Consider the following 27,334-nt stretch of genomic DNA (forward strand, 5'->3'; position numbering starts at 1 on the left):
CTAGAAACTCAGGGTAAAATTTATGTTGAATCAAACTGAAAAAAGTAAAAAGAATCAGAATGAAGTTTGTGTTGCCTCCTTGTCTTCAAAAGGTGAACCTTTTTAAAAATAATAATCTGGACCAGTCGGTGGCATGGTAATTAAGGCAGTTGGATCCCACATGGCCAACAGCATGGTTTGAGTTCCAGACCTGGCAGCTTGAAAAACATGCCATGCATGTATATGTGCGTGCCTAAAATCTTGAAAAGATAAATAGATAAGAGATTGCAGCATGACCATGCCCCATGAGGGGTGTATTCTCTCTTCCCTCTATCTCCAGTGAGCACGCACGTCCTGTAGCAAGATTTAAGAAACAATAATCAAAAAGTGAAAGTACAGCAGAGGAAAAAAAAAAAACGGGTAACACTGGAAGGGCAATTAAATATTAGAAGATGGCAGATCATGGGATAGGGTCACTGTTAACATTCTAGAGGCCTAAGATGTGTAGCATGAGAAACTCAGTCAAAAAGAAATGATCAACCTTAATGAGGAAATTGGCTATTCTGAAAAAAAGGATGAAAATATTTTAGAAAGAATAAAGATGACAATAAATTCGACATTAACAGATATGTCACCGATACTTTAAAATATTGAAAATGTTAATAGTGACAAGTTGTATGTTGGACAGAATTCTAAATATGGTCTCTCAAGAATTGGGTGCTGTGGTTATCCAACTGCATAGTAATCTAAGTACTGCTGGAAAGGAATTTTTCACCTGTAATTGAAGTCTCAATTCATTGATTTTAAGAATTGGAGAATATTTGGCTACTTTTGGAGAAATGTGAGCAGTTATAAAAGAGAGTTTTCTCCTCGTGGTCACAGTAGAAGACATCAGAGTGATTTGAAAGGTGGAAGATTCAATGTGCCATCTCTGGCTTTGAAGATGAAGAGGGCTACATGAGAAAGGATGTAGGTGTATTTAGTACTTGACAGTGACCTTTAGCTGACAGCTCTCAAGGAAATGGAAACTCAGACGTATTGCAATAAATTGAGGACTTAATTCTACAACCTTAATAAGCTTGGAAACAGATTCCTCCCCAGAGTTACCTAATTAAGAGCTTGACCTAACATTTTATTTTCAGCATTGTGGGACCCTGAGCACAAACCTCAGCTAAACATACACTGACTTGTGACCTAGAAAGCTGTGACAAATGGGGTCATTGAAGTAGCAATGTGCGGTAAGTTTTTATACAGCAATAAAAAAATTAATACAATTGTAGCTGATCCAAATTTAGGCATATGACAGTTTAAGACATAGAAAATATGTGTCCTGTGTCATGATTTATATATGAAAATAAGATAAGCATTCTTTAAACTACTTTTGTAAGTTTTGTACATATAAAACATCTATTTGCAATGTTTCTAAGTTTAAAATTACAGTGGATTTAATAAATACTGTTTTTACAACTTAATATTTTTCATTTTTCCTTACGCTGCCTACTAACAATAAGAGAATTTTTTAAGTTTTGGGTTTTTTTTTTTCAGTTGTGCCAGAGGGCGTTGTGTGTGTCTATCAGACAGAGGCAGAGGGGAAGAAGGAGAAAGCATACTCTGATGGGGTGTGGTCATACTGCCATTCCTTCTCCATCTCTCCATCCTGTTGGTATGTTCTTCAAGCTGCTAAGGCAGAATTTGAAACACATAGTCCCATGTGGGACCCAGGTTTTTAACTACCAGCCCACTGGGCCCAAGTTTTGGTCTTGGTTTGCTATAGGGCACATTTTCTAACCAACGGAAGGGGTGAGAAAGCGAGAAACCACCCCTTGGGAAGATGGCCTTGCCACAATTCCTTCACCTCCATTCTCCTCTCAGGACTTTTGGCATGCATACACAGTGCCTCACGTGATTTTCAAGCCACTGTGTAGTTGACCATGTGCAATCAGCCACCTTAAACACCACACCATCTACTAGCCTGCCAAGTTTTTTCATTATTGCTATTTGTTTATTTATTTATTTTAATTTTTACAAAGTAAAAAGTATAGAACATATTTTTTAATAGAAAACTTTACATTTTTTTAAAGAATTGTTTGTTTATTTATTTATTTTCACATGAGTTTTGCCAGAGAAAGACAGAATGAGAGAGAGAGCAAGCCACCAGGTCCAGGACTCAAACTGGTCCGCTGTGTGGGAATTCCAGCACATTAACCACCATGCCACCTGTTGGCCCAGAGAACTTAACATTTTTTGTCTGTTAAATGTTTCTTCCCTTTGCTCCTCCCTGCCGCCCTCTGCCACCCGCTTTCCCTTAAAGTCTTTGGTGTCTACACTTAATTCTCTCTATTATCACATCTTTGGCTGTTTGTTTTGTTTTCTTTTCTTTTTAAGGTTTTGCCATAGGATGGGTGCACTCACCAGAGAGACAAAGACATTGATAGAGAAAGTGAGAAATCATCCCCCCGGGGGGAGTAGCCATGGGCATTTCTTTTTTCTCCATTCTCTTGGGATTTGGAGCATGCTTGCACTCAGGCCCACTGTGAGTTTCAAGCCACTGGATCTGGGATTCAAACCATGATCGGCCATGTGGAAGTCCAGTGCTTTAACCACTATGTCACTGTTGGCCCTTATTTAATATTTTAACAATTTTTTTAAGCAAATAAAAATATTCAGTTACTGAATGGTCCAGCCCGCTGTTATAGTTCATAGCAAACTAAACTGGACTACGGAAAGCCACATAGTTGACTGCAGATTCAAATTCTGGGGTAGGCTGGAAAACACACGGACAGTATATTGATGTATCCAAGATCCTGAGAAGAAGGAGGGCCTGGCAAAGGGGAATCACAGAACAATGACCCTGTTGAAGGTTCTCTGACTCTGTCTGTCTCTCTCAGCACACATGTACTATCATGAATCATATAAATTTTGAACAGTCACTGAATGATCTTAATTCCTTCCATTTATTGTTAAGATTACTTTGCACAATTTCCATTTGTATGGTTATTTTTACATTCCTACAATATACTCCTAGTTCAGAGTTAAATTTAGCTAGCCTGCTTTTGCTCTCACAGCTATATAAATGACTACAGTTCAAGGACTTGCTTGCAGACCAGGACTTTAACAATTCAAAGGAGGATTAGTGTTGCCTTCCTACTAAAGTACTTCCCTTACAGCTAATTTTTCTTTTTGAATTAAACTACTTGCATTACTTCTGCCTGGTATTGGATTCAACAATTGATTTAGACTTTGTGTAATAGGTTGGTAATAACATTAAACTTGGTCTTGATTCTACAACAAATTGTGTGATCTCAGTCAGATTTTCTGCCTCTTTGGGGCACATTTCTTTATTGATAAATTGATAGGTTTGAATGAAATAATTTCTTGGTTCTATTCTATCTGTATTCTTCTGTAATTCTATAAACTAAAAAGATGGAAAATCACCACCAAACCTATTTTATTCCCCACATTAGCTTACAATCTATTATGAAGGATTTGGCACAGTAGATTATGTTGCCACATCAATCTGATTTTCTGTTTTGTAAATTGCTCCAATTCTATAATACGTAAAAAGAATGAAGTTCGACCCTCAATAACCCCACATACAAAAAATTAATTCAAATTGGATCAACAACCTAATTATAAAAACATAAAACTCAGAAGAAAATATAGGGGTAAATCTTCACCTCTGATTAGCAATGGATTTTAGACTTGACTAAAAGTATAAGTAACAAAACAGAAAATAGATTAATTGCACTTAACTAAAATTTAAAACATATACATCAAACGATATTATTAAGAATGTGAAAAGACAATGTTTTAGTCCACTTTCCTGTTGCTAACAACTGAATACATGCTGAGTAATTTATAAAGAATAGAAGTTTATTAGTTCACTGCTTTGGAGGTCCAAGGTAAAGTGGCTACATCTGGAGAAGGTCATTTTCCTGGTATGGATTCTCTGTAGCAGCTGTGTCCATGAATCTGTCTCATTCTCTCTCCTTGTAAATTCACCATATTTCAGTCATGGCCACCCTGATGACTGTAATCAAACCCTAATTACCTCCCAAAGTCTCCACTGTTCAACAGTTTAGTCAGATTAAGCTTTCACCCTCCTAATTCATCCCATCACAATTAAATTCCAATACATTATTTTTTTGGGGTGCATTCAAGCCATAACAAGCAACCCAGTGAATGGGAAAAAATATTTACAAATCTTATATCTGATAAAGGTTTAATATCAAGAACATAAAAAGAACTCTGACAACTGGACAACAAAACAAATATCAAATTAAAATATGGCTAAGGACTTGAAGTCATTTCTCAAAAAGAAAATACAAAAAAAAAAAAAAAGAAAAGCCAATAGCACAAAAAAAAAAAATTTCAACTTTATTGGTTATTAAGGAAATGCAAATTCAAACCCCAATGAGAAACCACTTCATACCCAATAGGATAGTGTTAAGAACAAACCAGTAAACTGGAAAATGACAAATATCGGCAAACTTGTGGTAAATAAAGTTTGTAATACATTGCTGATGGGAAGGTAAAATAATTCAGGCACAATGGAAAATAGTTTTGTAGTTGTTTAGTAAGTTAAATATAGAATTACCCATATGGCCTAGCAATTCTACTTCTAGGTATATATACGAGAGAAATGAAAATATGTCCACACAGAAACTTGTATATAAATGTTCATAGCAACATTACTTACAATATCCAGAAGGTGGAAATAACACAGATGTTCATCACATGGATGAATGGATAAACAAACTGTGATAATCATACAATGGAATATTATTCAGTCACATAAACAATGAAGAGTTGACATATGCTACAACATAGATAAACCATAGGAAAATATGTGAAAGAAACCAGACACAAAAGCCCACATATACTATGATGCTTTTGCTGTGATCTGTCCAGAATAGGCAACTTCATGGAGACAGAAAAAAAAGTAGTTGAGAAGTTCCAGGGGATAGGAAGATGTAAGATGGGAAATGATTAACTAATAGTCTAAAGGCTGAGCACAGTGACATATGTCTGTTGCCCCAGCAACTCAAAAAACTGAAGCAGAGAATTACAACACAGTGAGATGCTGTAAAAATTAGAAATAATTTTTTTAAAGTCCAATATATATACTTGACATTTTCAATGACTATAAAAATCTTACATTAGACTTAACCTCTGTGTCTCAGTAGGTAGCATGCTGGACTGCCAAACTGAAGCCACATGCTGACTATGGTTTGAATCCCCAGACTGTCAGCCTGGAAACACATGGGGCATGTGTATAACCAGGATCCTGCCAGACTGGAGGTCTGGAGAAAGAGGATTGTGGCATAAATGAGCCCCCCGTGGATGGTGCTTTACTCATTCTTTTTTTGTGTACATAAACTCTATCATGAATTAAAAACAAATAAACAAAAACAACTCTTAAATTTCTTTCATGTTTACAGATGTTATATAAATTATAAATAATAAAATCCTGGTGATATTTTCAGTAACATATATGTCTATGTAATGAATAGTTGAAGATTCAATACATTTATTACTTTAATTGAATAAATGTCTTCTATAGGGTGAGTAACTCATTTACTTTTCTCCATTTTTAGGTTTTTATCATAGGACATGTGTACTCACTGGAGAGAGACAGAGATAAAGAGAAGAAAAGTGAGCAATTACCTCCCAGTGATATGGCCATACTATAATCCCTTCCCCTCCATTCTCTTAGGATCCTGGGCATCCACACACATGTGCCCTGAATCAATTTTAAGCAACCTGTTCCTAGACTCAAACAGTGGTTGGCCTTGTAGCAATCCAATGCCTTAATCGCCATGCCACCTGCTGGCCCAACTAGTTTGCTTTTTTTTTTTTTTTTAATATTTTGGTTTAATAAAAATTAGGAAGATAGGGCCAGCCAGTAGTGTTGTGGCTAAGGCAGCTAGATCCCACATGGTCAACTGTGCACTTGTAGTCCTGAACATACTGGATATGTGTGCCCAAAATCCCAGAGGGAATGGAGAAGTGATTGTGGCATGGCGATCCTCTCCAAGAGAATCTCACTAAACCTCTCTCTCTGGGGAGAGGACATGCCTTATTGAAAAAAAAAAAAACATTAGGAAGACCCTAATTAATGGAGCATTAAAATACTAGTTTATTTTGGTGGAAACTTTAAAATCCACAGATAGTCTTGTAATACTACACATTTTTCCATGAACTTTTTGAAAAACCTTTGTATTTCTAGATTTTCCTACAAGATTCCATGTATGCCATGCATTTCTGACATGAAAACTAATGAGTCATTGTTTGTGATTTTCCCTTTTTTTGAAGAATTCTAGCAAAGCAATGGTTTGCCTAAATTAAGAATTTATTGCTTATTCATAATTTATGTGAATATTGTATAGTTTAAAGTTGTTAGGCTTTGGAAATAATTGTGAGGCATTTTAGATTCAGATAATTATTTATATAATAATTCTTTATTTAATTGATAATTAATGATAATTTTAAAATTTAATTCTTAATATAGTGTAAAAACCTGATACATTCTATTAGTTATTTTCCTCATCAATATCATAGATAGTTTACAGAATAAAGATTTCTAGGCCCAGCCATGGTGGTACAGGTGGTAGAGTGCCATTATGTGATGCTGGAGCATATAAAAAAGCTGTGATGGTTAAAGTCTGGACACCCAATCACATTGCTGACTGCAGTTTTAGTCCTGGACCTGGCAGCTTGCTTTCTTACTTTCACTCTCTCTCTCTGTCTTTCTCTGGTCAAATTAAAAAAAAATAATTACAAATAAAGTTTAATAAAATACTTCTTAAAATAAAGAAAGAAAAGCCTTGGTTTCAGTTCCTGGGTTGACCTGCACGCATGGATCTAGCTAACTGAAGGGCTTGGGGCAGGAATGTGGTGAAGGAGAATGCAACATGCCAAGTCCCCCCGTGGGTGTCCCTCTCTCTCTCTCTTTTTGCCTCCCTCTATATATATTGTCAAAAGACTTTTAGGGTTGGCCTGTGGTACAGTGGTTGAGGCAGCTGAACTCCACATGACCAACTGTATTGTTCAAGTCCTGGTCCCTGCAGCTTGGAAAGCAAGCAGGGCTTCAGCAAGTGTGTGCCCAAGGTACTGAGAGTGATGGAGAAAGGACTGAGGTGTGGCCATCCCCTGTGGGGAGTGCTTTGTCACATTCTCTTCTGTCTCTAGATAGCACAATTACCTAATAACAAATTTAAAAACAAAACAAAACAAACAAACAAACAAAACAATCTTTTAAAGATCAAGACACACTAAGCAGCCTAATTTTATCTTTTATCAATTTTAGCTTTGTAGTTTGATTTTATAATAGGTATTTTCTCCATTTAATTATTTGGCACTTTTATGACTATGACTTGTTGCTCAAATCATAGCAAAATTGCAATGTAAACTTGGGTCAGAAATAAGTAGAGTATTTTATCAAATAGTCTTTTTTCTTAATTCAAGTATTCATTGACTAAAATGATAACACAATTTTAAAGAATTTTTTAATTTTTTTATTTATTCATCCATTTATTATTTTAATTTGACCAAAGAGAAACAGAGAGAGAGAGAGAGAGAGAGAGAGAGAGGAAGTGAAAAAGCAAGCCACCAGATCCAGGACTTGAACCATGGTCGGCCATGTGGGAATGTCCAGTGCCTTAACCACCACGCCCCCTGCTGGTCCCTGATAACATGTTTTTAAAATGAGAGTATTTCTTAATCTTGTTATGCTAGTATACCATCTGAACATTTTCAAGATACTTAGAAAAAATAGTAAGCACATAAGTTGACTGTAAACACTTCTCAAACCTATTTTGTATTACAAAATAAGATGCTTAAAATTAAAGTCAATTTTATACAAGAAAACTGAAAGACATAACATATAAGGCACATTGTAATATCTTTACAAACACTGAAATTTTATAATTTTTACTCTCAAAAATTATGATCCAAGCTTTTTCACCTTGGAAGAGAAGATGGCTATGCCACAATCACTTCTCCATTCTCTCTTAGAATTTTGGACAAACATACACATACACCCCAAATGGTTTTTTTTTTGTTGTTTTTTTTTTAAGAAATAATATGACAAATACATGATTACATTACCCAAATATTTAACATTTAACTCCAATTGATATTGGCACCAGTCTCTCTCTGCATTTTGTATGTGTGTGTATGTGTGTGTTTGGCATGTGTGATTGAGAGCATAAGCATGGGCATGGAAGAAAGGAGGAGAAAGCACCCACAACACAGTCTTATTACACCAGGATCCCTCGTTCCCAGCCTTCCAGTTCCTCAGGATCCTAGGTGCCCACGCTTGAACCCAGCATGTTCCCAGGCCTACTCAAGGATCTGAATTTGGGTTAGTGTTGTGGCTTCCCACATCATAGTCCAGCATACTCTGAGCTACACTACTAGGCTGGGCCAACACTAGCTTCTTTTTGTTTGCATATTTTTTAATCAGTGTAAAGGAACCTTTCCTTTGCATTAGAAGTTTAGTGTTCATTTGAAAGGGCTGTATAGCATGAGCAAAAATGCCAATCTGAAATAATATACAGTAGACTCTGCTTATCTGCAAGAATATATTCCAAGGCCCCCAGATGATGCTTAAAATCACAGATGGTACTAAAAACCACAAATACTGTATTTTTTTATACATACATACTTATGATAAAGTTTATTTTGTAAGAGGTGCGGTAAGAGATTAACACAAATAACTGCGATGATATTAGCAACCTCAGCATACTTTTTTTTTCTTTCCTTATTAAGTCAAGACATTACACCTTTTAATTTAAAAGAAATACTTTATGGCCTCTCTTTGGCATTTACAAAATGCCAACATTACTGCTCTTGTGTTTTGATGCCATTAATAAGGAAATCTAAGAGTTCCATGAACATAAGTACTATAATACCACAACAATCAATCTAATAGCCTAGAGGGCTAGTAAGTGACTAATGGGCAGGTGGCATGTACAGCATGGATATTCTGAAAGGAATGACTCATGTCCCAGGAGGAGCAGAGTGGAATGGCTTGAGACTTCATCACACTACTCGGAAAGACACGCAATTTAAAATGTATTACTTCTGTAAATATATTAATTAATTTTTTTCTTCAATATGTTTATATGGCTATTGATTATGGGTAACTGAAAATGCAGAAAGTGAAATCATGGATGGGGGGCTGCTACAGTATGGAAAATATGAAGTAATTCAATTTGTCACATTACCATTTTCAAATTAATGCTCATAATTAATTGTTCAGGTATATTCATAGTTTAGCAATTAATGCATATTTTAACATCTCTCAGATACTCTTTCCTAGTTTGTTTCTGTCTCCTAATACCAATAGTTTTCCCAGTTCCATTCAGCTAAATTTTGGATTCAAGAACTTCACACTTTTGCAACAGACATGATGATTCACTTGCAAGAGACATATTGAATATTCATACATTTTTTTAAAAAATCTTAATTTTTCTCATCATCAACATTAGCAGTGATAATCTTTCTTTTGGGTTATAGCAGCTGGGTACAAGAAAAATAGATTTATAAAATCATCCGTTATGATTTATTTCTAAGTTGGTTTTGAGATCTCTCTCAAAAGAAACTTTAATCCATTCTCTAAAAGATAGCCATTCTCTAGAAGAGTCGTGAAGGGAAAAAAGATTTGTCACGTGTTTTGGGTGAGACACATGAAGAAAAAAAAAAATGAAAGTGCATGACACAGAAGAAATTGATTGTTCACAGGTTTCAGAAGGTCAGGAGGCACTGAAGAGAGGCCAACAGGAAGTCTGGACGTGGCAGGGAGCTCAACCTGTGGAGGGGTAGCAAAAGTGACACAGAAAGAGAGAGAGACAGAAGAAGAAAGAAAATGAACCTGTAGGATCATGCCTTTATTCAGGTCCATAGATATTGCAACTTAGGCTTTCCCAGTTGTAGACTGACTTGCTTAATGAAAACATGCAAGACTTTGGTGTTGACTATTAGGTGTTATCACAGACAGCAGCTGTGGAGTGGGTTGGATTTTCAGTTAAATTAAGAACAAGCAGGCTATATTGCAAATGACCACACTAGAAAGGGAAGTTAACTAGACTAGAGTGACAGGATATGACTGGATTTCAAATAACTCATGTCAGAAAAATGAATGCTGAAGCAGCGACTGCATTTAACAAATTTATGACATCATTTTTATCAGGATAATACTCTATTAGTGAAGAATAAATAAAAGAGTAAACTTTCTGAATGGTTTACCAGTATTACTTATAGACTGTTAATTATTAACAGGAGGGAAAATAATCTATAGTATAATCTAAACTTTTCCCATGAAAGTAATGCTAACTGGTCTGTAACAGGTATTTGTTTCTACTATTGAGAAAGCTACGAAATAGTCCTAATGGACACTAGAGACCTAAAAAATGGTATATTGGGCACATTTATTAGGTTCAGATGGAAAAAGATAATTAAGCTGCTCTATCTTGTGGATGTATGCAAGTATTTATCAGACCTCCTGCCTCAATAAGGCCCAAATGGTTACAACTAGAGCAATCATACATCCTAGTTTTCCTGGAACAGTCTTGGTATACAATTTTTGTGCAGGTATACAATTAGTAGTGCCTTCATTTTCTTATTTTCAGAAAGAAATTTTTTGTTATAGGATGTATGACTAGCCAGAGAGACACAGAGATACAAAAAGCAAGAAATCATCTCCCTGACAAGGAGGATGGCCACATCCATTCTCCGTTCTCCTCTCAGGATTTTGGACATGCACGTACATGCCTGGCATGAGCTTCAAGCTACTGAGGACTCAAACCGCTGTCAGCCATGTGGGAGACCAGTGTTTTAACCACTATGCTGCCTCTTGGCCGCAGTGGTGCTTTCTTGTCTTTATTTTTTTATATGAATTATTTATTCAATTTTATTATTATTATTTTTTCAACTTGCTATAGTATGTGTGCTCACCAGAGAAAGACAGACACAAAGGGAGGGAGAGAGAGAGAGAAAACAAGAAAGCAAGCAGCTATGTTCGGGACTTGAACTGTGGTCAACCATATGTGAGTCCAGCACCTCAACCACCATGCCATCCGCTCACCCCTTTTCTTGTCTTTTTAAAATGTTGTTTTGGATAATAAATCATGAGGTTACTCTAGTCAAAACTCATAGAAAAACTAAGATTTTCTTTTTTAAGGACAGCAAAGACCAAACTATAATGGAAGATATGAAAATCTTCAAAGAAAGTGTTAAATTTACATAAAATATGATCTTTTGTTGATAGTATGTAATTAGTTAGAAGTTAGAAATCAAAGTATGATTTGCACCAGCATACAGTCAAAATGTGTAATAGATTAGCTGATGGAGTAAGTCAAAGTACTTGGGGAAATAGAAACGATGAAGATATTTGAAACTAGAGCTGGCCCCCTAGACCATTCACAACTGGGAGGCCAGATCCCACACAACTGGCCATGGTTCGAATCCCAGCCCCATGGCTTGAAAACATGCTGTGCATGTGTGCATACATGCCCCAAATCCTGAAAGGATAAATAAAGGTGGGAAGATAAGGGGTCTTCTAAAGGCAATAGGAAGTATATATTATGAAAAATTGTGCATGTTTTCAAGTTTTTTGACATAAAAATAAACTTGTATTTTTCGGGGGGAGAGGTTTTCACTATAGGGCATGTGTGCTTGCCAGACAGACAGAGACATTAGAGACAGAAAGCGAGAAGTCACCCCCCAGGGGGGATGGTCACGCCACAATCCCTTCTCCTCCATTCTCCTCTCGGGATCTTGGGCACACGTGCACATGCGCCCGGTGTGAGTTTGGGACGCGAACTGTGACCGACTACGTGGGAGTCCAGCGACATAGCCATTACGCTAACTGCTGGTTCCCATAAACTTGTATTTTAATTCTATTTTCCAGAAACTTTTTAGAAGCCTTAAAGTTATGTGTTATTGATAGACATAAGATACTATAGATTGGTGCTATTCAATATAGTTGTTTGAAGTCATGGGATTGTCTTATATGTGGAAGTATGTATAAATGTGAGAGTGTAGGATACCATAATGATATATCATACAATACAGATGTGGGTGGGCCAGCAGGTGGCGAGGTGGTAAGGTGTTGGACTCTCAAATGGCTGACCACTGTGTGAGTCCTTGACCTGGCAGCTTGATTTCTCATTCTTCCTCTCTCTCTTCTCTCTCTGGTCAACTTTAAAAATAATAAAAATAAAATTAAATAAAGTAATTTTTAAAAACACATAAGTGGGTCTTCTGGAGGAGGTCATTATATCTCTAACCCAAAACAGAGAAGGGGAAAACATCAGACAAAGTGTGTTTAGGTTTTCTGTCTTAAGTAGACTCTGTTATCTCCTTATATACATATGGTGGGATCTGTCCCACTACTTACCCAGCTGCTTTCTCTCTCTCTGGTTCCATTTTATCCTGATTTCCTGTATTGAGAATGGAGAAAAAGAACATTTAACAATGAATGTACTTAATACTAATTTATGCAACTGAATAATCCAGCAACAAATAGAGTCTGGACCCTACAATTTAAGGATTGGTGTGTTGCAGCAATGATAAGCATCTGTGTAAATATCTTAAGCTAGTAATCAGTAACAACGTTGAAAATAAAGTTTTCTCGTGATAGTTATGACCATCATCCTCTGCACAGAGAGGGAAAACCAATGTTCTAACACTATTTTGAATTCTTCACATGTCTGCAAATCCTCTCAGAGTGTTATTCCACTCAGTACCTTTGTTGTACCTGTCTGGAAGTATGTAGAATTAAAAAAAAAAAGAAGATGGTAGACCATTTTTTGTGTGTGAAATTATGAAAAAGGTGGGAAATTTAAAAAATCATATACATCTCTGTGTTACATTATGTCAAGAACATGATTGATATTTAAAATGTCATGTAGTCAATTTTTATATTGAGTGTTAGTGTATTCTCAAGGAGAATAAGTTTTATTCTAATCATGAAAGTGAAGCCACAATATTTCTGTGAGGTAGATACTCTGTCACTTTAAGAATAAGAGAACTGAGGCACAGAGATATTAAGTAATTTAACAAGATCTATAGATTTGATTCATCTATTATCAAGTGTTTCATATTGCTACATAAATCACCACAAACCTGGTAGGTTTAAACATCAAAAATATATATTCTCACAATTTCATTAAGTTAAGAGTCCAGGTATAAGTTAACTGTGTATTCTCTGTGCCAGGCAGCAATCAGTGTGTCACACAGAGCTGCTATCTCATCTGGAGAACTGGATCTTCCCAAGTTCATTGGTTGATGGTAGAACCCGTTTCTTCATTATTGTATGCTTGTGGTCCCTGCTTTCTTGCTAGCTATTAAGTGGGGACTACCTAATCATGGAAGTCCTTAAAAGAGAATGAAGCAGCAGAAATGTTCTCCTTTTCTCTGTAAATTACCATGCTGAGAGAGAATGTGGTTACATGGCAAGGACCTGCAGGTGGTATCTAGAAGTTGAGAGTAGTGCCCAATTTAGTCTCAGCAAAGAAACTAAATTCTCTATTATTTCAATTACTGAATCTTCTTTCTAGATATTGGTATAGGCCAGGTTTTTATTTCATAGAGTGTAAGAATTGTTTCTTTTTATTTTAAAATTGTTTTATTCTAATTTATTTTATACTTTCAATAATTGTACATCACTACAGCTTGTAAAATGAATCATCCAACATGAATACACGTCACACCTTTTTAATACAAATGTAAGCTGCCACTCTTCTAAGCAAATTAAAAGTCACTAGAACTCATGATTTTTTATTTATTTATCACTTTTGTAATAAAAATATAGCCTGCCACTCTTCTAAGCAAATTAAAAGTCACTAGAACTCATGATTTTTTATTTATTTATTTATTTATTTATTTATTTATTTATTTGGAGAGGTTTTCGCTATAGGGCACGTGTGCTCGCCAGACAGACAGAGAGAGACATAGAGACAGAAAGTATATTCATCCCAGGGGGGATGGTCACGCCGCAATTCCTTCTCCATTCTCTTCTCGGGATCTTAGGCACGCACGCACACACGCCCGGCAGAACTCATGATTTTTGAAACAAGAATGGCAAGTGTAGAAGTATAGTTTGCCTAGTGCATTGTGTCTCCAAAGAGTAAAATGTAAAGTGTTACTTGGTGGAGAAATGCAAATCATATGGATTAATATTCATCTCATAACTTCCATTTCCTAGTAAGCACTTCAGCAGTTAAAGTTTGATTAATTTATTTACTCTTTTGCGGGGGACGGCATTAATGAGATCATCAAAGCTTTTGTACAAACCTTAAATGCCTGATTACAAGACTGGACAATTATGTAATAATTATTCCCAAGTTTTACTTTTTAATTTTATGTAGAGGAGCAAACTTGTGATTTGGCAGCTTAATATAGCAAAAGTTTACAATAAAGCACACAATACCACAAAAAAGCATTTAACAAATCTTGGAGATCTACAATTAAATTTAACCACCAGAACAGAGAAAAACCCTAGTTTTAAAGCATTTGTCTGCACTGCTTGTATATTCTATCATTTAATTTTACACTTATACTTGCTAAAACTAATTCTTACTAACATTTTATTAACCCTGGCATGTCTGTCTTTGCCATCATGGACACTGAATAAAAAATTTGAATGTTGATTTATTTCTTTTAGTGACCAAATAATAGTGGTCAAATCTCAAATCTATTTAGAACAGTAGATAATTTAGTGTGCCTGATAATGTCACGTTTCAGTAGATTTTTTTTTTAACAAGTACTTTTTAAGAGTTCACATATTGGAAGCATCATTTTTAGATTTGAGAACAAAGACAGCTCATTTATTAGAAAAATAACAACTAGTTTATAAATCATGTAAGCTATAATTTTAAATGCCAGCTACTTTCTCCCAATGGTTTTGTTATTCATTTTTAATTCTGTGGCTTTGTTACAGGTCAACCAATTATGAACAGTTCAGCTACAGAATTGCTAAAATGACTTCTGAGCATCATTTAATGAAAAGGGCCTTTGATCTATTAATAAAAGAGAATTCAAGTGCACACACAGAGGGATCAAACTAATTTATTAGATTATTTCAAAGTAAACTTTTCAGATTGAGTTAAAGCCCACACTAGGAATGAGGAGACACAGATAGTCCTACCAACATTGCAAGAGTCTTGCAATCATTGGCACATCATCTTTCAAACTCAGATTTTCTCACATCTGAAAAAGAGGTATGTATCTATCATTATACCCTTACAGTGATGTTGTCAGAATAATTAAAGTCACAAATATAACAGGCTTTTAAAACATCAGTATGTTTTATTCTTGTTATTAACTCAGGCCAGTCAATGTGCATGAATATTGTAAGACTAAAAGTTTACTACTGTCTTCAGCAGCGCAATCTTGTGGAACATTCATGAATTACTGGCTAATGTGATGCTGTCTGAGACTGAATTTTACTTTTACTCAAAGTATACACGTCAGTTATATTTCTTACAAAAAAAGATGTTATTTCTCTACCATCTGTTATGTCTTTGTCTTTTTGTTAGCTCAACCACATATCCAAGTACTGAAGTGGTTTCATGGCAAGACTGTCTAACATTCTTTGGGAAAAGTAAAGTATCTTATATTCAAGTGTGTCTGAATTAGCCGTAATTATACTTACACAGTCATAAGCCCCTTTCCAAAAGAACTTAAGGGCAAAATAAATGGTCAACTATTCTCTGAAATTCTCTCAGAATTAAATGAAAATATCAATGAAACATTTCCAGTCAGAAACTTTTCTTTTTCAAGAGTTTATTTTTTTTTTCTTAAGAGACTGTGGGGAGACAGAGAGAGAGAGAAAGGGAGAGAGATGCAAACTCAACAGGGTCTCACATCATGATCCCTCTCCCAGTCTTCCCAGCTGTATAGGATTATGGGCAAAAGTGCATACACCTTGCATGTACATGTTGACTCAGGATCTGAACCCTGTTCTACCACATGGTTTCCAGCATCATGGAGCAGCAAGCTACCACTGAATTGGGCTTATGGTCAGAAACTTTCTAAAGATTCTTTACTCTGTCTCCTTTTCACTGTGTGACATGTGAAGTAGAACAACTTACATCTAAGACAATTTAATCATAGTTTTAATGTGATTTTTCTTAGTTGCAAAGTTGCTCATTCTAAAAGCCTATTCTACTGTTGCCACAAGATTGCCAATATTTGTGCTATTCTCAGTGTCTGAATACAAATACTAATAATACTAAATTCTGGCAAATATAAAGGCTTGATTGCTTTGTTCATCATAATTTTATATTCATGTACATTTTTAAGTGTAAAAATATGTAATTACATGATTTATGTAGCTTCTCTTTTCTCTGTTTCTTTTCTCTATGAATTTGCGTTATATAATGATTCTTTTTACCAATAATATTGTCCATTATCACTTAGATATATGAAGAATGAATGACTAAACTTGTTTGGAAATGAAATACCGCTTTGGTAACAGAATAAATTGAATATCTACAACGAGAAAACTGTTTACTTATTTCTCATGACAAAATATGTTAATGTACATATCTTAAGAGAGCTAAGAAATAATGCTTTCCTACTAATACAGTAAAATCAATACAGTTAAATATTATATAATATTTATTGTAATTTTTTTATAATCATAAATGTTACAGTGATGATATAACCCCAAGAGCAAGTAAAAAATAAGTTTTATTCATAGTATTTTTCACATACTCTTTTGTCTTATATGTCTTCTTCAGTCAGTTAACTCAGTTTACACTTTCATGTTAAGGTTTAATTTAAAACATCCTTTCATTGTAAATATCATGGAGTTCTAACATCTCTTTCAAGATATTAGACTAAATACATATGATATTTTTCTCTATTAAGCCATGAATTGTGTTACTGAGTCATCTATTTACTTGAAAATATTTTCTTACTTCACTTCTTCATATTTAATGACAGAACCCACTTTTTCTGCTTTCTGTGTTAATACACATTTTTTTCAATTAGTAGGATTAATTGTTGTGTGCTGATACAAAATTACTTGTATATAAATATATAAGAAGCTTGAGAAGCCTCGTATTTTATTGGAAACTTTTGGTCTGCCCAATAGAATCAGAATGAGTAGCTATTGTTAAATAGACCACTGATACCTCAATTATTAGATAAGGAATCCAAATAAGGAGCATTTTTAATGTCTTAGTTTGAGTTACCACATCATATTTCTAGGAATATGTCCCAGTGACTATTGACCTGGGGATTCTAGCTAAAATAATAGCAAGCTTTTTATGGTATCTTAATAAATACTGCATGTTTCTTTATATGGATAGTCTTACAGCTTTTGGTTATATATTTAATGCACTATAATTATATCACCCCTTGATAGTTCTCCCGTAAATCCCAACATGAATTTTTTTATGCCAAGTTATTACAAATATACTTTCTAGGTTTGGGGGAAACCATCTGGTCTTTTTGCCAGATGTAATTTACAGCTAACTGGATAAAAATTTAACGTGTAATAGAGAGATTATAAATTGAATGGTTCTAAATTATGCAGCTTCAAGATGCATATGCACCTTATAGCACCATCTGTAGTAAGCACATACATTCTAAGTTGTTCCTGATGGGTGAGATTTTAGGTATTATAACTACTTTTGACTCTCAATCCACTTAATCTGAATTTCTCAATGAGTCATCTTCGTAAATTTAACACAAAGCACTGAATTATTCTCTATAAATATCAAAGAAGAAAATAACATTTTAGTGAGTCTCATTTAGTAATTTTCTCAGGAACTTGGTCAAAATCTAGTCTAGCCTTTAGAGACTCACACTATGCAATATGTGAGTATGTGCTTTATTTTTCCTTTTAAAGTTTAATTCCAGTTTCACCACCTGTAGTCTTGCCATATTTCATGCTAGATAAATTTTCTGAATATTGTTTTTGTGTGGATGTGTATTATTAAAAAAATTTATAAGAGAGTTGTTTTGTTTTGTTTTGCTATGGGATGCATGTGCTCACCAGAGAGACAGAGAGAGACAAAAAGAGACAGAAAGCAAGAAATTACACCCTTCCCCCCAGGGCAGATGGCCTTGCTGCAATCCCTTCTCCTCCATTCTCCCCTCAGGGTTTTGGCATACATGCACATGCGTCAAGCACCAATTTTAAGCCACCAGATCCTGGTCTCTAACCACAGTCAACTGTGTGGAAGTCCAGTGATATAACTATTATGCTATCCGCAGGTCCCTGTATTATGAAATTTTTAAAGCAACTTTATTTATTTAAATTTGCCAGAGAGTGTGTGCACTCACTGGACAGAGACTGAGAGAGAGAGAAGGAAAGTGAGAAAGCACCCCACATGGGGAAGAGTCATGCTGTAAGCCCTCCTATTCCATTTCTCCCTCTTTTCAGGATTTTGAGCCTGCACACACACATGCCCACATATTTTTTGAACTGCTGGGTCTAGGACTCAAATTTCACAGTCATGTTGGATCCAATGACTTTAACCACCATGCCACCAGTTAGAACTAAATGCAATTGTTATGGTGCTTTTTAAAATTAAAACTTGCACATACATATGGACATATACACTTAGTATACAATGGCTTCAGTAAACTTTATCTGCCTAGGCTAGCCCATGGTACAGTGATTAAAGCAGTTGGATCTAATATATCTAACTGTGTTGGGTAAGTCCTAGACCTGGAGGCTTCTGAAACACAGGGTACATGTGCATGCTTGAGAAATACGCCAGGCATATGTGGGTGCATAGTCAGAATCTTAAAAGGACACAGAGATGGTGGAGAAAGAATTATAGCATAACCATTCTCTATGAGGGGTGCTTTCTCACTTTCCCTCTTTCTCTATCTCTCTCCAGGGGGGGAGCATATGTCATCTGACAATTTTTTTAAATAATAATTTCTCTGCTGGTCCTCTGAGGTAGCAAAAGTTTCTACTCATTCTAGATATTCCTACTTTATCTGCCTTTACAGTTGCTAGAGTCATCTGCTGGTAATAGAGGCCCCTATTTGAGTTCGAGGCACCCTCCACATGACTGGACATTTAATACAGCATGACCATCTATATTTTTCAGGGTATAAGTTATGAGACAATACTGTTGTTGAGGGCTTAATTGTGTCCCTCCAATATCTATATGTTGATAGCATTCAATATCTCAGAAGGCAAATGTTTTTGGAGACAATGTCTTAAAAAAGTAATTCAGACTTCAATCTCCAGCCCCCTGCCCTAAAGGGCACTGAAGCAGGGCCAGTCACTGGCCCACAGCCCTAGCTCCAGCTCCCCCAACCCCAGAGACTCCTTGTTAGCAAGGTAGGCTTTTTTTTCTTCTGTTCTTTCTTGTGTTAATTTCCTACTTCTCCTTATCCCATAGGACTGACCCCAGCTCTCCAACAGGACCCACTTTCACCTCCAGTCCCCTGGCAAAATTGTGCACCGCATTAGTATGCAGTGCACAACTTTTTCTTTATTCTCTTTCTTTCATACTCTTTTCTCTTCCCTCTTATATTGTCATTTCCTGCTTATCCTCCACCCATTAAGTGGGGCTAGTCAGATCTAGAATCACAGTTTTCAAATCCCCTAATATTACGAGGCTTCCTGGGATCTTCCCATTTACTTAACCATCTGCAAAAAATGGAGAAACTGCTCTTCAGACACCTGAATAGAAGACTCCTCCTGTGGAGACCACATTGCTAAACACAGCAGAAGAGAGGCTTGGGCAAACAGCAGTCTACAGCAAAAGGGAAGCACACTTGCTCCCAGTCAAGAAACACTCTCCCAAAAAGGTATCCAAAAGTGAATATATCTCCCAATGGCTAGAAATAGAAGAGCCTCAGGTCTGAGTAAACCAGGAAATATGTCTCCATCAGTAGAACACAATAACTCCCCTCCATCTCTTGAAAAAACAAAAGATGTTACCAAAATGTCAGAGAAAGAATTTAGAACATTCATGGTGACAAAACTCAATGAGTTGGAACCAAAAAGAGACAATGAGCTACAGGAGATTGGGAAGTCCTTCCACGATGTGAAAGAAGAAATGTACACTATAAGAGTATCAGGTAGAACTTTAGAGATGAAGTCTGTAATACAGAAAATCAAAAACTCTCTCAAAAGTGTAAGAACATGCTGCCGATCAAATCTCCAATGTAAAATATAAAACCTCTGACCTAGAAAAAAACACCAAAAAGATAGAGAAAATAGCAACAACAAAAAATGAGGATAATATGCAAGAAACAATGGACTCCATTAAATGTCCAAACATCTGAATAATTGGTATCCCAGAAGGTGAACAAACTAATAAGGGTATGGAAAATCTACTCCATGAAATCCTGGAAGAAAACTTCCAAAGTCTAAAGGAGCACTCACACATCCAGACCCAAGAAATGCAAAGGACTCCAAATAGAATCAACCCAAGAAGATTTTCACCAAAGCACATCTTAGCCAGACTAGCCAAGATCACAAAATTGATGCTAAAATTGGCAAGAGAGAAATGATAAGTGACTTACAAAGGTCATCACATCAGGCTAACACTGGACCTTTCAACAAAAACAATGCAAGCAAGGAAAGAATGGGAAGACATTTTGAAAGTGTTAAGAGAGAAACAATTTCAACCAAGATTATTATATCCAGCAAGCTTATCCTTCATATAGGAATAAAAAACTTAAAATCTTCTCAGACAAACAAAACTGGAAAGAATTTTCCAACCCCGGATCAGCTCTTCAAAAAACTCTGAAGAGTCCTGTTCCAGGAAAATTAAAGAAAGAACAGCCAGAAATAAGAGCATAAAAGACAATGGCCAACTTAAAGGTAGGGACAAGTCTGGAAATATTGATAATAACATCAAATGTTAATGGATCAAATTCTCCAAACAAGAAACAAATAATGTCAGAATTGATTAAAACAAACAAACAAACAAAAAACAATAACCCTCTACACAGGGAACTCAAGTGCCTTATGCAAAAAAAAAAAAATTAACGTGATTAAAATATGAGAAAATGAGCTGAACAAAAATCTCTCTTAGGAAGACATAGAAACAGCCAAAAAGCACATGAGGAAATGCTCAACATCCCTCATCATAAGGGAAATGCAGATTAAAACCACAATGAGATACCATCTAACTCCTGTCTGAATGGCAAAGTTTAAAAATATAAAAAGTGGTAAGTGTTTGCAGAGATGTGGCGAAAAGGGAACTCTTCTACACTGTTGATGGGAATGTAAACTGGCTCAGCCACTGTGGAGAACAATATGGAGGTTCCTCAAAGATCTACAAATAGAACTACCATTTGATCCAGCAATCCCATTTCTGGGTATCTACCCAAAGGACAGGAGAACGCTCAGAAAAGCACATACATATCAATGCTTATTAAAGCTTTATTTACAATTGCTAAGACATAGCACCAACCTAAATGCCCACAAACTGATGAATGGATTGAAAAAGTGTGGTGCATATACTCTATGGAATGCTACTCAGCCATAAAAAACAACAAGACCATGGTAATTGATAGAAAGGGCTCAGACATGGAAAATCTATTGTTAAGTGAAGTAAGCCAGGATATGGAAGAATGATATTGTATGTATCCACTTAATATATCCGCATTTTATGGTAAAGACTGAGATATTGGAGGGCATAAAAGCAGTGAAAATAGTTAACAATGATAAGACAGTACGGAACAGGCCAGGAATGAAAAGAGTGTGGAGAAGGATAGCAAGAGAACAAATAGGTATGACTTTAGTGGGATTCAGATATGGTTTATTACTTGTTGATGATGACGTGTATAGTATTCTCAACTAGACAGGTCTGAAAAGTATTTCATGTTGGGTAAAGTCTTTTTACAAGCACAACACACAAAAGTCTGAATAATTACTAGTGCTGACTCTTGATTGAAGACTGTGGAGATATTACAGATACTCCTCAAAGGAAGAAGTGTCAGAAAAACTAAGGTAATAAAAGAGAATAAATAGGCCATTGGATGCAATAAAAACAACATGGGAAGTCTGATTTTCACCCCAGAAAAAGTAAGTTAGGTTTCCACAGCTGGAGGCTAAAAACAGCTGCATTATCTATAGCCCATTGAATGGAGCTCAGTCATTAATATTTTGCTCGTGTACACACTTCATGTTGATGAGATTTTCCTGTATAACCAGCCAGAATCATTTGTAGGATATTTAACAAAAATGATGAAAATACTCAGCTGCATCTGTTCATCATTTGGCTAACCACATTTTTGCATAAATTTAACGTGGGCTTAAGCTACCATCATTATTTCCCTCATCTTTTCCCTTCACTGTTCAAATATGCATGCCAACGTTTATTATTATTCAGGTAGTCAATCACACTACCATCCCAGCAATCAATTCAAAAGCAGCAGAGCAAAATTTAAAATACGTTGTTTTCTAAAACTGCAGGCATGTACAATACTTCCCTAAGACAACAACCATGGTTGTTGCAATGACAAACAGCTTTAATAATGAAAATAGACTCTCAGTTTTACCAAACAGATGCAGTTTAATTTTCTTCTTCCTTATTAGAATCCTCACTAGCTTTTCTACTCCACCCTGCCCCCAGTTGTAAAATGAGTTGGCAAACACAGTGATTCTATTCATTCTCAGTTTAATATACAATTTCTCATATACACAAAGGGGTGAAATGGTTTCTAAAAACATTGGCTGGTAATGATGACAGTAGAATCTAATTCCCTCAGGTGCTCACTTAATACATATCTCTCTGCTGGAGAGTGTAATAAGGTTGTCAGAATTATTGAAGTTGACAGAGCACCAAGCTCAGATTAATTACATCATAGAATTCAGAAGGAATTTAAAAAAGCAACAATACCGCCCCTGGCAAATATATACATATATATATATTTATGGTTCTCTAAGGATTTGCAGTATATAATACAAATGAGTCAAGAGGGCTAATGTGATTGATTTGTAGGCTTTGTGATACAGATTTGAAAGATGAATTATTCTGAGATTAAGAAATCACTATCACAAACTAGAAGAAAAATGTTCAGAATAAAACAGTTAATAAGCAAAGAATTGCTGAAAAGTAAAGGGTACTAACATATGTGGATCTCTTGATATTTTTCAGAAAATTTATATTCCTTACATAATTTAATTTCAAACAAGTGCAAAATAGACATTGTCCTTTAATAAGTGGAAACTGAGGTTGAGATAAAGTAAAAACTTTTCTAAACATTTTATGTCTTGTGAATAGTCAGCAGCATTTGAATTTATCATTTATATTCCATTCTCTTTCACCTTTAACATTGGGGAACACCAAACCATTTGCTCTTGGGAAGTTTCCCCAATGGATGGTGGAAATTTTGCACAGAAAAACACACATGATTCCCATATGACTAATAAACAAATGCATGTTGAGTTCCTTCCTTAAATAATAATGAAGAACTAATACATATTTATTTAATTAATACATAAGAAAGTTTAAGAGTTTGGTAAATTACTAGTAATTAGCCAGGAGAGATATAGTATATAAACCTAAACCATTTTAAAAATATGTTAGCTTACACTACACTTTTCAAAAATTAGAACCAGGCAGTGGAACAGCAGTAACCCACATGGAAACATCCCAGGTTTGCCGAGGCTACCATGATCATTCGAAACACACGTGTTTGTCCCTGTGATGTTGGATGACTGAGACTGGGGTCAAATTATGTCATGAAGATTCTGTTGGGGGGTGCTTCTATCTCTCTGACATGGAAGAAATAAACGAATAAACCTAAAAAGAAAAAAAAAGGCCAGTCCATGTCATGATAGTTGAAACAGATGAAGTTGACAAGGCAATGGTGTAGTCAGAGTCTCAGACCCTATGCTTTGAAAAACATGTCAGACACATCTACATGGGTGCCCATAATCCAGGGAGAAAGTGAGGAGAAGCACCCCCCAAAATGGGGTGATTTTTCAAGACGAATATAATAATTGCACCCCCCAAAGGGTGCTTCTCCTCACTTTCTCATCTCTCTCTGTTGAGCATATGTGCCCTCTGGCAAATTAAAAAATCAAAAACAAAGGGCATATATATATTTTTTTTTTAAGAAAGATTTTTGCTAGAGGGTATGTACATTCACTGGAGACAAAAAGAAGTTTATCAGTTTCATAGGTTTGAAAATTGAAAATATATCAGAAAATGGAATAAAACAAACTAAAAAGGCTCTGGGCAGCTAAAATAGATATTATAAAGCAATTACTCATCAGTTTATGTGAATATACTTGTAAATGGACTATTCCTATTATATGCTCTACATTGACAAGGATTGACTGAAACTGCAAACTCAGGATAAAGGATGAAAAGTTTAGATCTACATTTCTTTTTTAATAAGAATTCACACACACATACTCCCACGGGGGATGGCTATTCCAAAATCCCTTTTCCTCTGTTCTCTCAAAATTTTGGGTACAGACACACACACTAGTCATGATTTTCAAGTCTCTGGGTCTAGAACATGAACCACAGTTGGTCATATAGAAGTCCAACACCTTAACCACTACACCACTTGATGACCCCCAGATTAGCATTTTAAAGTGAGATGACCTGTATATCCTAGAAATCTTATTAGGAGGTGGTCAAGATGATCACTATCAATACCCATTCTCAATTTGCAGGTGATACTGCAATAAAAGACTCTTAAAGATAGGGAGTGTTTCCCTTCCTAGGAAGGCAGAAAGAAAGCTCTTTCCTCTATATTTCCAAAGAGTGAAGGGATCCCAAGAAGTCTATTTGTAGAGTTTAGAGTTATCTGCAGTAGAAGAACTAAAGTCAGACACACAGAAATAAGAATTCTATAATAACTTAGAAAATGGCCAAGTTAATGGTAGGGGCAAGTTACCTTCAAGAATTTAAACAGAAAGATCGGACCACAACAGAAGATAAATTAAGAGACTGAACTGGTGCAATAGAATTTTATGAATTTTTTTTTCTTTTTGAAGAGATTTTTCACTTTAAGGCGCGTGCGCTCGCCTGACAGACAGAGAGAGACAGAAAGACAGAAAGCGAGAAATCACCCCCCAGGGAGGATGGCCATGCTGCAATCCCTTCTCCTCCATTCTCCTCTTGGGATCTTGGGCACACATGCACACGCGCCCAGCGTGAGTTTTAAGCCTCCAGGTCCGGGACGTGAACCGTGGTCGACTACGTGGAAGTCCAGTGACATAGCCATTACGCTAACTGTGTTCCCGAATTTTATGAATTTTGACTAAAACATTACTGATATTCTTCTGCGCTTTGTTTTCCAGAGTTAAGGATTTTTGTCTTCTCTTGAGTTGTCCACAGGTTCATGTACCTACTATTTGAACAGAATCCTAATCAGTTTCCTGGCTTTAAGTCTTAAGCAGAGTTCTCTTGACATTTTTTTTATTTTGATTTATTAAAGCTAAAGCTGCCTTTCTTGAAATTAAAAAAATATATTTAAAAATACCAATTTAATGACCACAGTAAGCAATATAGCCTCAGCTAGGTGCTACTTTATAGTATATTCATTCTATTCACAGTGTTTCATGCCTAGAGTCAAACATGTGTTCACAGATATGTATATATCAGCTGAATTTGCTATTGAAAGAAGTTAGATTAATTAAGATATTTTGTGAATCAATAAAATGTATGTGTGGGGGGAAAGATTTCATTTTGATTGGATTGGACTTTTTTTATATCTTGAAGTGACCCCTATGATAGTGCATCCCTCGAATACCATCAAGGGAAATAAAAGACCTTCAAGAGAATGTGGCTAAGGCAACAGGGAGAAAAATTTAAGTTGTTTCTATAGTTCAACCCATTATATAAATTGGTCATACTACGTAAGAGAGACCTTTGAGCCTATACTTACGAGACATTTACTCTCATTTTGCAAAGAAATTGATTGTTCTGCCATTATATATCATGTATGTAGACCATGACTACTTTAGGCATCAATGAAATGGCTATTACTAGCTAGCACACTGGCAGCAATGAACAATGACAGCTGCCAGCCTAGAAAAAGGGAGAAATAGAAACGCTGCACAAAATAATTTTAAGATTGTGAAATCAGACCAGTACTTACCATTTTGCATGGGAACAAAGCTTCCTATCCTTCCACTCCCATGCACACATGGTCAACTGGTTTCTGAAAAATTTTTAATTAATAAGTTTATAGTAAACCCCAGGAATCTTAATTTCAGTTACTTTCATAGTGATTTTACCCGTATTTTGACAATTTTGAAGAAAAACGGTGTTAGAACCTTCTTTATAATGATTTTAGCAATGATGTTCTTATACTCCAAACTGTCTCCAATTTTAGCATCTTCTAATCAGTCAAGCATAAAAGATGCATAATACATTTTTGATGTCCATTCAAAATTAATTTGAAGAGTCTGCTGCTCAGGATACATATCTTCAGCTTTTCAGGAAACTCACTTAACCAGAATGATGTGTTTCCTACATGTGTTAAGTAGGCAAGATTTTTCAAGACGAATATAATAATTGCTATATAAGAATTCATGAAATTGGAATTACAGAGATTCAAGGAAAGTAATAGGGATAAAAATTAAAGCTGTTTCTATAGTCTACCCACTGCATAAATTGGTTATGCATGTTAAGAGAAGTTCTTGGGTTTACAGAATATTTACTCCTACATTCAAAGAAATTGATTCAAGGAATGGCCAGGTAGAAAGATTTAAGGGAAGGCCAAGTTACCTGGGATGGTGTGACTTCCTTAGGAGCATGGACTTAAGTCCTAGATTTTAAAACTAGGTAAATGAAAACATTAGGTAAATACATATATATACACATACACACACACACACACACACACACACACACACAGATATATATGATAATTTTTTAAAAAAAGGTTTAATGTCTTTCTTTTGAGAGAGGGAGCCAGAGAGAGATTAAAAGGCAGACACCCCCCAATGTGGTCTTCACATTATGATCCACGTTCTGTCTTAGCCAGCCTGGATTGTGAACACTATCGTGTGTGTGTGTGTGTGTGTGTGTGTGTGTGTACCCAGAGTGCTCGGGGAGGTTCTGAGATACAATCCTGGTATCTTTCCTGGGTCCAGATGCATTATCCCCACACTACCACATGGCCTAAAAAGTTGGTAAGTATTAACCAGCTCAGAACAGAGCACAAAATAAATCCAAAGGCAGAAGTAATTGCCCATCTAGTCCCCAGGGTAGGATAATCTTGTTGTGAAACAGAAATTTGCACGGTTTGCTATCAGTGTGTATCTATAAAGGGAGGAAAAGCAGGAGGACTGGTAGCTTTATTTATGAGATTGCTTAAAGGATACATTACACAGAAGATAAACTAGAGAAATTGTGTGGTCAGGTTTGCCCATATACAATCAAATGCTCTG

The 27,334-nt window shown here is 35.8% G+C and overlaps 1 long non-coding RNA gene across 2 annotated transcripts in view; it reads left to right on the plus strand.

Moving 5' to 3' along the window:
* The first annotated feature begins 295 nt into the window (after nucleotides 1-295).
* Nucleotides 296-27,334, plus strand: part of LOC106734277 (uncharacterized) — a 46,957-nt gene continuing 19,918 nt past the window's right edge. The window contains exon 1 of one of the 2 annotated variants that reach the window (XR_001369957.2): nucleotides 296-1,217. This is a non-coding gene — a long non-coding RNA (uncharacterized LOC106734277). Of the gene's footprint in view, nucleotides 1,218-14,776; nucleotides 15,207-27,334 lie in introns of those variants that run through there. The other variant, XR_001369958.2, reaches the window with a different exon arrangement.

The sequence above is a fragment of the Tupaia chinensis genome, unplaced genomic scaffold (genome assembly GCF_000334495.1).
Source record: "Tupaia chinensis unplaced genomic scaffold, TupChi_1.0 Scaffold000085_1, whole genome shotgun sequence".
In the NCBI taxonomy this organism is placed as follows: Eukaryota; Metazoa; Chordata; class Mammalia; order Scandentia; family Tupaiidae; genus Tupaia; species Tupaia belangeri.